Consider the following 12,233-nt stretch of genomic DNA (forward strand, 5'->3'; position numbering starts at 1 on the left):
TTTCAAGGACCACTCGTGAGGCAATAGAATTGCTCTGCTCTACTTGTCCACTATCACATTGGACCTCCCTGGGATGTGCATTGCTATCAGAAAGTGCTGGGTGGATATTGTCCACTGCCATACTCTCAGGGCCTCTTGACATAAGGGGTATGATCTGGTTCCTCCCTGTTTGTTTATGTACCAGACCACTGACATATTGTCCATCTGTACTGCAATAGTCCCTATAGGAAGAAAGTTTTGAAAGGACTGCAATGCTAGAAGTACGGCTCTCATCTCTAGGACATTGATATGCAGATGAGCCTCATGATTCTCCCATGTGCCTTGGGTAGTCCTTCCCTGAAAATGCCCTCCCACCTTATCAGGGAGGTGTCCATGGTCACAGTGGCAACAGGGGTTGGTAGAACAAATGGACGTCCTGTTGTCACTTGAGGAGAGGTCAGCCACCAAAGAAGATCTCTCTTGCATGACTTTGTTCTTATAATGGGATGAGAAATTGAGAGTTCCTGGTAAGACCATTGTGTGAAAACAAGCCATTGTAGTATCCGCATGTGCATTCGGCCTAACAGAATGGAAATGATGGCTGCAGCCATGGTCCCCAGTAATTTGAGCACTACTGAAACTGGGGCTCTCTGTTTGGGGATGAGGTCCAGAACTTGTTGTTGAAGGCTCATCACTCTTTCCGATGGAAGTTTTACAGTCATGGAAACTGTGTTGAGATCTGCTCCTGTAAAAATGGTCCACCTGGATGGCTGTAAAGCAGATTTGTCCCAGTTTACAGTAATTCCCAATCGACTGCAAAGATATAAGGTTGTCTCCCTTGCTTGTATGAGTTGATGCTTGGTGGTGGCAGTGAGGAGCCAGTCATCTAAATATGGAAACACCTGGAATCCTAACCATCTCAAGTGAGACGTGACTACTGCCATGCATTTGGTGAACACTCTGGGGTCTGTAGTGAGACCAAAGGACAGAGCTCAAAACTGGAAGTGACTGGACCCCAGCCAAAAGCATATATGATCCCTGAATGGTCTAGCCATCTTTATATGGTAGCACGCATCCTGGAGATCTATTGAGCACATCCAATCATCTTTTCCTAGAAAAGGAAGTATAGACTGTAGTGTGACTATCCAAAACTTTGTTTTTTGACAGCTTTGTTCCATCTGCTGAGATCCAAAATTGGTCTCCAGTCCCCTGTTTTCTTTGGAACTAAAAAGAACCTTGAGTAAGTTCCAGATCCTCTCTGATCTGCTGGGACTGATTGGATGACTTTTTTTTCAAGTAACCTTGTAATATCTAAGGTTGCCTATTCCCTGTGATTGGGTGGAACATCTGGGATTTTTTTCACAACAGGGGGATGAGGTGTAGCAAAGGGAATGGTGTATCCTCTGGATATTATGCTTTGTACCCAAAGATCTTTTGTGATTTTTAGCCAGGTGTCTGGGTACAAAGATAAGCTTCCCCCAACTGCCTCAAGAGATGGACAGACAGGCCTCCTTTCAGGAACGCTGTTAGGGCTTTCCAAAGAACTGGTCCCTGTAACCCTGATTTTGTGGGCCTCCTCTGCCGTGTGGACAGCGTCTTCCATTATTGCCCCCTCCTGTGCCTCTAGAGGGGGTTTCACCATGTGTGTCAAATAAAGCTCCTTGGGCTTTGCGGAACCACATTTTTCCACTTTTCTGACCTTTTGGATAAGGTCTGGTAGGGGTGGAAAAACTGACTCCTATGGCAGACAGTCTTTCCATCTTGCTCACACCTGGTAAGCGTTTCCTTCACTTTCGGTCCAAAAAGTGATGAACCATCAAAGGGGTGTTCACAAAGGATGACTTGTAGGGCTCCGCAAAGGAACATAAGTGCATCCAGGTGTGTCTCCTAAGAGCAATTCCTGTACCTGCTGCCCTGCTCATTCCATCAGCTGCACATGAAATCAGATGCATGGAAGAGTTAATAAGGGAATTTAGGGTAGCAAGCTGGGAGGTTACCTTCTCTGAGGCCTCTGCAGCTACTGCACCCTGTAGAGTATCTCCCAAATCTCTATGCAGTCTGGTAAAATGTGTGAGGTAGTTCAGGGATCGAAGAGTAAAGGCTGCTGAACTAAACATGTGCTTCCCATATCTGTCCATGATCCTAGAATCCCTATTAGGAGGATGAACAAATGTGGAGATCTCCAATAACTCCTTTTTGGTGGCCGCCGTCACCACCATAGCATCAACGGGTACTGCTTTGGTAAGGAAAGCCTTGTCCTGGGGTGACATTATAAATTTGTTAGGCCTCCGAGGGATTGTTTCTATGGTATCTGGGGACTCTGACGCCTTCCAACAGAGAAGGTCCATCAACTCATCAAAAGGCAGAGTCACCCAAGAGGTGGAGGGTTGAGACCCGAAAGCCTTCAGGAGTACTGATTCATTATCATTGAGGTTAAGGGGGTTACAGTTGCCCCTCTGTTTTAGTATTTTTAAGATATCACTGAAAAATATATCTTCAGAGAGGAACCGTGGGGACCCTTCTGACTCATCTAAGTCAATATCTGACATGATGGATTCCTGTGGGGAATCTAGATGCTTCTTCTTACAAATCCTCTTCCTGGGAACCTCCTCAGTGGGAGCTTCTGGGGAGGTCCCAGAAGAGCAGAGCTCACCCTATGGGGGGACCTGAGACTCCAGGTCTCTAAGCTTTTGAGGGATCAGTGAAGCTAAGGCAGAAACAGAAAGTTTAGGGAGGAGATTGCTGGTACCAATGACTTGGGTGCTCGAGGGCACAACGTTCCCCTCATAGCATCAAAGACCCCACTGCTCCGATCTGAAGAGGTGCCTGAATCTGTAGAAGCAGGCCATCTCCGTGGCACTGAAGCAGTGGGCTCCAAGCTCGAGGTAGGTGGCGAACTTATCCGAGCCAAGGCCCCGAGAGGCAGAGTTGGCACTGAATGATTGGTACGACTATCCTCTCTGGACCCGACCGGCAAGTGTCAGCTCCTAGACTCTAAGGTAGGTACAGAAGAAGTCAGAGTAGTCAAAACCAAAAGCCCCAGAGGTGTCGGCTCCAGTAGATCCACAATTATCGGTTCCGAATACTCTGGCTCCAAAACTTCAAATTGAATCAGAGGAATAACTGAAGAAATGGGTTGGGTCTTGGTCGGTTCCAAAGCCCTAAGGGTTGAACCTGACAGAATTTTTGCTAGCACCTGTTTCTGCAAAAGCCTCTGCACCACTCGATCCACATCCTTATCCGATAGTCTTAAGGACCGGGAAGCTATGGAAGAGGCCTCTGACTGCAAAATAGGAAACTTTAGAGTAGGAGATACCAGTTCCAAGACTGGGGACCTGCTCCTACCGACAACAACCTCTGACTCCGTAGGCTTTGGAGCAGAGGTGGTAGTCCAGCTAGATTTAGATGTCTCTGGCTCTTTTTCGGCTCTGATTCCGATGACGAGCTGGGAGACAAAGTTTTTGAAGACTTAGTAGACTTGTCCTTATCCAAGGCTTCTTGAAAGGAGGGTTTTAACAAACCTCTTGCCATTAGTTTACTCCTGCATTCATGGAGAATGCGAGAACTAAAAGAGTGACAGATGGCACAATTTTCTTGAAGGTGAAGTTCATCAAGACAATACACACAGTCTATGTGCCCGTCTGTGATAGACATCTTCTGTCCACATTTGAGACATTTCTTGAAACCAGGTTTAGCCTTCTTAGACATAGTAAGCACTCTTATCAATAACAATAATAGCCCTAAAGAAAAAAATTAGAGCTCTAACTATATAATATAATGTATAACACTACAGTACACACCATATGTATTATCAATAATAGCCCTAAACTATAAGGCACACAATATCAAAAAATAGCAACAGCAGCAAAAATAGCCCCAATAAAAACAGGGTCTAACTCTAGGCAAGATCTATTAAACTAAGTATAAGAAGCACACAATGCTATTGAAAGGTATAATCACACTACAGCCCTAACACTACAGGGCTAATTAAACAGTATAATAACACACTACCACTGCCCTAATAAAAAAACAGGCTTACTACTTTAAGCAGAAAGGATAGGGAGGTAAATTGCTTCAAGTAATTAACTCTAAGGTATATAAATAGGCCTAGAAAAAAAATGGCCTCAAAAGCAGAGAAAAAGGCACTCTATAACTAGGTAAAACTATTAAACAGATAAAAAGTGTATATAAATCCTAAATTTTACTGTCTATATTAATACTGAGAAATGTAAACAGAAAATGTAAAGAAGTTTGAACAATACTGGCCAGAGCTGTCGAAAGGACCCTGGATCTGTTGCAGTGGCAAACGAGATCTGAGGGAAGCACTATTGCATCATGGGATAGGGAGTAGGCTACGAGCTGTTTGAAGACCTCGAGCTTTAGCATATGGCCGAGTTGGAGCCAAGGATCTGCTCTGAGCCCATCAGTGAGAATGAAGGCGAGATAAAACAGCTTCACATCTAAGGTTATCTAAAGATTAGTGGCTAAAAATTATCGAAAGAAGTTGTACTTAGCCAGAGCTAGCAGAAGAATACTCGATCTGTTTAGAGGCAAACGAGATCTGGGGATGGTTCCAGTAGCATGCTGGGATAGGGAGTTAGACACAAGCTGGCAGAGGACCTCGAGCTTGAAAATAAAGGCCGAGACAGATGCGAGGATCTGATCTGAACCCAACCTAGTAAGAATGAAGAAGAGATAGGACAACATCACATCTACTGTTAAGAGGACCAGAAGGGAATCACCACAATGACCTTTGGTGAATTCCTTCTGAATCTTCAAAAGCACCCTGGATATCAGTAGAAAGGGAGTAAAAGTATAAAGGAACATTTTCGTCCAAGGAGAGGAAAAGGTGTCTGTCTTCCAGCTCTTCTTGCATGGAGATCTGGAGCACAATCTTGCCTGCTGATTGTCCAGAGAGAAGGCAAAAGAACTACTTGAGGAACTTCCTACACAGATAGATAAAATCTTGGAAGACCCCCCTGATCTAGTTTCCATTCATGAGGGTCTGCCCTTGTCCTGCTCAGCTTGTCTGCCACACAGTTTTCCTCTGAATGAATGTAGGGTGCCTGCAGAGTAAGATTGTGATATGAAGCTATATCCCAAGCTAGCATGGCTAGTCTGCAAAGGGGCTATGACCTGGTTCTCCCTTGCTTCTTGATGTACCACAACTGTGGTATTGTCTGTAACAACTTTAAGAGGTCCAGAGGACAAAAGATGATTCAAATAGTTGAGTACCTTGATCACAGCAAGCATTTCTTTTATATTTATGTGCTTCCATTTGTCCTTGGTGACCCACACACCTTGCACTTTTACCCCTTCTGAAACTGCTCCCCTAGCAAAGATCGAGGCATCTGTAGTGATTGACTGCTTTAGAGCAGGGAGGGAAAAGGAGAGACCTGTGGTTCAGAGGAAATTTGTAGTCACTGCCAAGGGATTTTTTTCTAACAAACCCCAACACTGGGATTTGAAAAGAGTGTTGGTGCTCAGTCCCAGCAGACCTCAGACACCACTGTATCTTTCTCATGTGGAATCTTGCCAGGGGTATCATGAGAATCATAGATACCACGAGACCCAAAATCCTGAGGTATTCCCTCACAGTGACTGAAATCTGAGTGGAAAACTAGTTATACATCTAGATATAGATTTATTATTTTGCCTGTGGAAGAAGAGCTTTTTGAACTGAAGTGTCTATCTGATACCCCAGGAGTGCAATCCTGGGTGAAGGAGTCAAAAAAAGAATTTTGAATGATCTCTTGTAATGCCAGCTTTTGTAAGAGATATCTCACCTAAGGGAGAAATTCTTGACACTTTGAAAAAGACTCTACAAAGATAAGCAAGTGTTCTAAATATAGAAAAGTATGCATACCCTGTAACATGCAATGAGCTACAATTGGAGCCAGATACTTTATGACCAGTCTTGGTGCAGTAGACAGTCCAAAGCATAATGCAGAGAACTAATAATGTGATTCAGACACAAAACCTTAAAAAATGCCTGAAGTGTGGATGAATAGGGATGTGATGATAAACATCTTTTGAAACTGGAGATACCAGAAAGAGGCAACAGATTTGAAATTATACCATTTTGAAGTTAGGCTCTATCACAAACAGGTTTCATAGGCTCACAGATTCATAGGTAGGTACTAGGCTACTGGCCCTAGGGCCGATATAAGCCAAACGGTACCCTGGCTTTTGCCACACAAGAAAATTATTTTCCTGTATCCCTGTCAAGCTGAGCCACAGAAGTGATCCCCAGGGTGAATTTCTTATCTCCCATCCAATCATCAAGATTTTTCTTGAAGAGTGCTAATGAAGAGCTTTGTTCAATATAGATAGGTAGTTCGTTCCAGAGTATGGGAAGTCTCTGGGACAGGAATCTATCCCTCCAGCATGTTCTGTTTATTATGGTGACAAGGTTTAGGTCCCTAGAGCGTGTAGCTCGGAGGGATTGGGATTTCTTTAAGAGGAGCATGTCCAACAGCTCTGGGTTTGACATAGCTTTGTACGTTAGGCTGAGATCGCCTCTGAGTAGGCTTATGCGACAGAGTAAAGCTGGAGATTTTTGAGACGGTCTGCATAGGGCATCTGTTTGAGGCCGGTAATCCTCTTTGTGAGGTATTTCTGTGGCCTTTCCAGTTGTTGTAGATGTCTTGTGAGGTACATACCAAAAGGGGCATTGTACTCTATAATGGGTCTAATGAGTGATGAGTAGAGGGGAACAATGACCTCTTTTTTCCTGGATAAGAAACCTTTTGTGATGAGGTGTGCCACATAGAAGGAATTCCTGACTACTGCGGCGATGTGATTATCAAAGGAGAGACTACTGTCCACCTGTGTCCCAAGGTCTCTTATCACATGTTTGGGAAAGAAAGATCCGGAACTGGTCTCCAAGAAATTTCTTTCTTTGGCACTAAAAAACATCTTTGAATAAAATAATTTACCAACCTGGGAAGGATGAAAGTACAGTTGAGTAAGTTAAACTAACCATAACAGCAGATGTTCGAATGACCACTGCTGCAGTAGCCTTAGGTATATGGGTTACATCCTGAAAAAGGATATAACAGCTGGCCAGCTTCCAAAGCTTTAGGGCACCTTTCATGTGTCCAAACTGTCAGAAAGCTCGAGCTGAACTAAATAAATGACAAGTTTGAAGGCAAAGCCATTCAGGGCTTTCCTACCAGCAGAGAGAGGGAGGCTGACCCTGAAAGGTCAAGCAATGATAGGGGACAAAAAAAAATAAGCACACCCAGGCATAAAAACACACCAAGAATAGGGGAGGGGGAGTGGCTAGAGCAGCAGTGATCATTCCATCATCTACTGTTACAGTAAGTTCAGCTTACACAACTGTAATATGTTCATCATATTGATCACTGCTGCAGTAGCCTTAACTATATGGGTAGATTACTTAGCTTACTACATTTGGGAGGTGGAAGAAGAAGAGTCCAGGAGCCCCTGGAGAATGGTCCTAGCAAAGCTTAATCTAGACCTAGGAAGGAATCAAATGTATAGTGCTTTGGAAAAGCATGCACAGTGGACCAAGTAGCAGTTTCTACAACATTTCTAGAAGCCAACCCATTCCAAAAAGCCAAAGATGAAGCCAAGACCCTGGTATAGTGGGCTTTGACCCTGCCTGGAATAGTTTTGTTATGGTGATTATAACAAAAGGTAATAACCTTAGACAACCATTTGGAAACGGTCTGTTTTGTCACAGGTTGCCTCTTCTTACCTTCACAAGATAGGGGTTTACTAGGCTAACGACCACAAGGTTCTGAAAGATTTAGTTCTGTCAAGGTAGTATCTGAGTGATCTGTAGATATTCAAGGAATAGAATATCCTTTCTTCCTCATTTTTAGGTACAGGAAAGAAAACAGGGAAATTGATAGTTTGGCTTAAAGTAAACTCAAATACCACTAAGAATTAAAGAAGGATTTTTTCTCAAAGAAACCCTGTTCCTATGGAAAATGAGATGGGGCTAACTCACCATAAGAGCTTGTAACAGAAATACCCTTCTTGCAGAGGTCAGGGGAATCAGTAAAACAGTTTTCAAAGTTAAGAACCTCAAATCAGCCAGATTAGTTGGTTAAGATGGAGTAAGGGTTAGCTTTTCTAATACAAAAAAATAAAGATCCCAAAGGGGTGGGTGCCATTTGTTGGAGGCTGCTTATGCAAAACCCCTTTCAACAACATTTTTGAATGTGCATTGAAAGAGAAGGATCCATAAATGTTGAAATGACCAATAAAGGAACTTTGCCACAGGAATAAGAAAGGCCATAGGATAGTAACTCACACAGATATTGTAAAACCAAAAAACAACTAGCCCTGAATGGATGCTGGTTATGTTGTTAGCACCAACTAGAAAACCTTTTCAGTTTGCTAATATATGATCTTCTAGTAGTAGGCTTTCTTGCCTCCATTAGTACCTGCTGCACATCCTCAATAAATGTGTGCCTAAATGGAATAAAGTCCTATCTTCCAAGCAGTCAAGTGAACCTGATTGATGTTGTGGTGTATCAAACACCCCTGTTCTTGTGTGACTAGATCCAATCTGTGTGAAAGCTTGTGGTAATTGCCCCTGGCCATTTCCAAAAGTAGGGAGAATAATGGTTACCTGGCCCAGAAAGGAGTCACCACACTGATCTTGGGTGATTCCTTCTAAGTACCCTGGATATTAGTGGAAGAGGTGGAAAGCAGACATGAGCATTCCTGTCCAATGAAAAGAAAACACATCTGTCTTCCAAGCCTTCCTGCATAGAGTCATGGAATAGAATCCTGTCAGTTGATTGGTCAGACAGGAGGCACACAGGTCTATCTGATACACTCCCCCACAGGTGGATCAAATCTTGGAAGACCCCATGATCAAGTTTCCATTTGTGAGGGTCTGTCCTGGTCCTGCTCAGTTTGTCTACCATACAGTTTTGCTCTGACAAAATATAGGTTGTCTGCAGAGTGAGAATGTGCTGCAAAACTAAATCCCAAGCTAACATGGCTAGTCTACAAAGTTGTAAGACCTGGTTACCCCAGCTTGCTGATGTACCACATGACTTTGGTATGGTCTCTGACCACTAGAAGAGGTCCCAGGGATCAAGAATAATTAAGAGAGTTGAGTGTCTTGATCAGAGCAAGCGTCTCATTGATATTTAAGAGCTTACATTTGTCCTTGGTGTTCAATACCCCCCTGCATTTTTATCTCCCCAGAGACTGCTCCCCAAGCAAAGTTAAAGGCATCTGTAGTGACTGAGTGTTTTGGAATAGAGAGGGATTACGGGAGACCTGGATTTAAGGATATCTGTTGTCTCCACCAAATTTTTTCTCTTCTAACAAACCCCAGCACTGGGATTTGAAAAGATAAAGGGTGTCGTTGCTGGGACCAAAGCAATTTCAGATACCACTATATCTTTCTTATGTGGAATCTTACTATGGGTATCACAAGAATCATAGATGCCACAACACCCAAATTCCCTCACAGTGACTGAAGTCTCAGTGGAAAACCTCAGAAATAGATCTAAGTAAAGGTGTATTTTTTTCCTGTGGAAGAAAAACTCTGAACTGAGGTATCTAGTTGACATCCCAGGAACACAATCCTATTTGACAGAGTCAAGAAAGACTTTTGAATGTTCACTTGGAATCCCAGCTTGTGTATGAGATCTCTCACCCAAGAGAGAGATTCCTGACACTTTGAAAAAGACTTTGAGAAAATAAGCAAATTGTCTAAATATGGAAAAATGTGGATACTCTGTAGCCTGTAATGAGCTATAAATGAAGCTAAACACTTTGTGGACAATCTTGGTGACGTGGATAGTCCAGTGGGTAAGGCAGAGAATTGATAAAGTGTTCCACACACACAAAATATTAAGAAATGTCTAAAGTCTAGATGAATTGGGATGTGATAAACATCTCTTAAGACTAGCATTACCAGGAAACTTGAAAGAGAAAGAAAATGTGGCAGTTTATGAAGTGACATCATTTTGAATTTGGGCATTATCACAAACAGGATTAAGAAAGATCCAGAACTGATCTCCAAGCATTTTCTTTCTTTGGCACTAGGAACATCCTTGAATAAAAAACATTCCTTGGGACAGCATGTGATAAGGAACAGGTGGAAACAAAAAAGTCTAAGCTTGAGGATTAGGAATGACCCCCTGGTAAGGAGGAATTCCCTCACACGGCCATCTGTAACCTTGAATGAGTTTCAGAACCTATTTGTCTGAAACAATCTGTTGCAAACAGGAAAATGGAGATCCAGACTTTCAGGAAGAAAAGAAATATGGTCCAGGGTGGGAGGGGGTCACATGGTCACTTAAATAATCATTCAGACTAGTGGACTGTCCTTGGTTTTGTGAGGTTTTAGACCCATTTTTGGAACCCCCTTGCAATTTTGGAATGCTGTTGAGACTGTTTATTCTTTTTGGCAAAACTGACTGAGGAGACAGAAAATCCTTGGACAATTTGGAAAAGGAGTTTTGAAAATATTACGAGATTCCTTGGATCAGCTTGCACCTTTCATCACACTTTTTGATTGGCTCTGCAGCAGACAGGCCAAACACTAAAGCTCTATCCAAAGGAGCAAGCTATGCCCACAGCAGAGTCACCCAACTATGGTTGAAACAAACTGTTAGCCTGCTGCGGTGGCAAAGGCTGTTTGATTAACGTTTTTTTTCTTTTCATGGTTGGAAGAAGGACTGACAATAGGACCAGTAGTTTCTTTCATGCACAACCCGAAAATGGTGCCTCTTTCCTGTGGAAAACAAGCAGCAAGAGCCTTAAGGTTTTAAATGTCACTCTTTTCACAAAAACACAGTTAAATGCACATTAAAACACTTTGTCATCCCCAATAAATAAAATAAACACAATTTCTCCACAGAAAAATGTTTTTCAATTACTTTAAGCAACTTTTAAAACAACAGGAAAAAAGTGCGCTCCTGTTTCAAAGTACAGTTAAGTCTTGTGACAGTCCATTAAAACACAAACTCTAAAATATTTTTTCTAAACAGGTAAGCACAATAACAAATTTAAATTTGGAAAACTTTTCCTCAAATGGAACATATTTGCCCATTTACTACCAACATGTGTCTATTGTTGTAAGAATGTCTTTCTATATTGCACAGGTTACAAACAAAGGGCTTGTGTCTAGATCTAGGTATGTTATTGTCCTCCGTTATTCAGCACTCATCAGGCCAATCATTGAATGCAATGTCCTCTTGGCATGAATCTGTCGATACACATGTAATGACGGGAACATTCACAAAGATACATTACTAAAGGGATACAACACCTACACAACATATCCTTCATGGACCAATGTAAAGCTCTGTCAGTATACTCATTATCCTAAAGACTGCTAAGCAGTGACCTGTGTCTGGCATACAAGGCATCCTCTGACCCATTACTAATGAATTTACTGCACATCAGCAAGCCAAATGTCATCAAAAATACTCAGTCTAGGGATCTAAACCTTTTCGGCAACATTAAAAGAATGGTTTGGAGTGACAGCTATATCTCGCAGAAGATACAGCTGCTGTGGAACAGACTCCCCATCCACTTAAAACAAAGTTCATCTCTGTCCATTTTCAAATGCAATTTATAAATGGTGATGAGAAACAGAAAATTTACCCCAGGATTGCCCCCCCCCCCCCATACTACTAATGGACAGGGGCAGCTCCTAAATGCTTTATACCATGCATGGGTCCCATTAAATTATCTATAGTATGATCTCGGTATTGTCATTAGGGATAAGATATAATTAATGACAATGGAATCGGTAAGTCCACTCTATAACCAAATGGGATAGGCTATTTTGAGCACAAAGGTGGAAATCATGAGAATAAATAGAAGTTATGTTCTTACCATAACGTTCCATGTTAGTTGTCTTCTTCTCGCCTTCTTCTTGCTGGATGGGTTCGGAGCCGACCTCGGCTCTGACTCGGCCACTCTAAAAGCTCGAGAGTTGGTTCCACCGGCTCGAGGCTCCCCTTATATCCCACAATGCTAGGCGAGAGTTACCTCAGATCTCGTTTGTAAGCTAACCCCAGCTTATAATAGTAACAAAATGACTATAAACAGAGTCCACCTCTAACAACAGGGAGAAAGAAGGGTGACCTACATCCTGATTCAGGAAATATGCAAAGCAGCATATGCCTAAGAAAAGAGGTGGTAGAAAGAGAGGTCACAATCACAACTCCTCTAGGTCTGTCCAGGCCAGGGGGAAGGAGGGTGGGACCAAGAAGAAGGCGAGAAGAAGGCGACTAACATGGAACGTT

General features: G+C 42.6%; 1 protein-coding gene across 1 annotated transcript in view; it reads right to left on the reverse strand.

The window, feature by feature from the left end:
- Window positions 1–12,233, reverse strand: part of FAM184A (family with sequence similarity 184 member A) — a 2,724,106-nt gene that overhangs the window by 2,277,804 nt on the left and 434,069 nt on the right. The window lies entirely within an intron of this gene.

The sequence above is a fragment of the Protopterus annectens genome, chromosome 1.part1 (genome assembly GCF_019279795.1).
Source record: "Protopterus annectens isolate FY-2018-M chromosome 1.part1, PAN1.0, whole genome shotgun sequence".
Classification (NCBI taxonomy): domain Eukaryota; kingdom Metazoa; phylum Chordata; order Ceratodontiformes; family Protopteridae; genus Protopterus; species Protopterus annectens.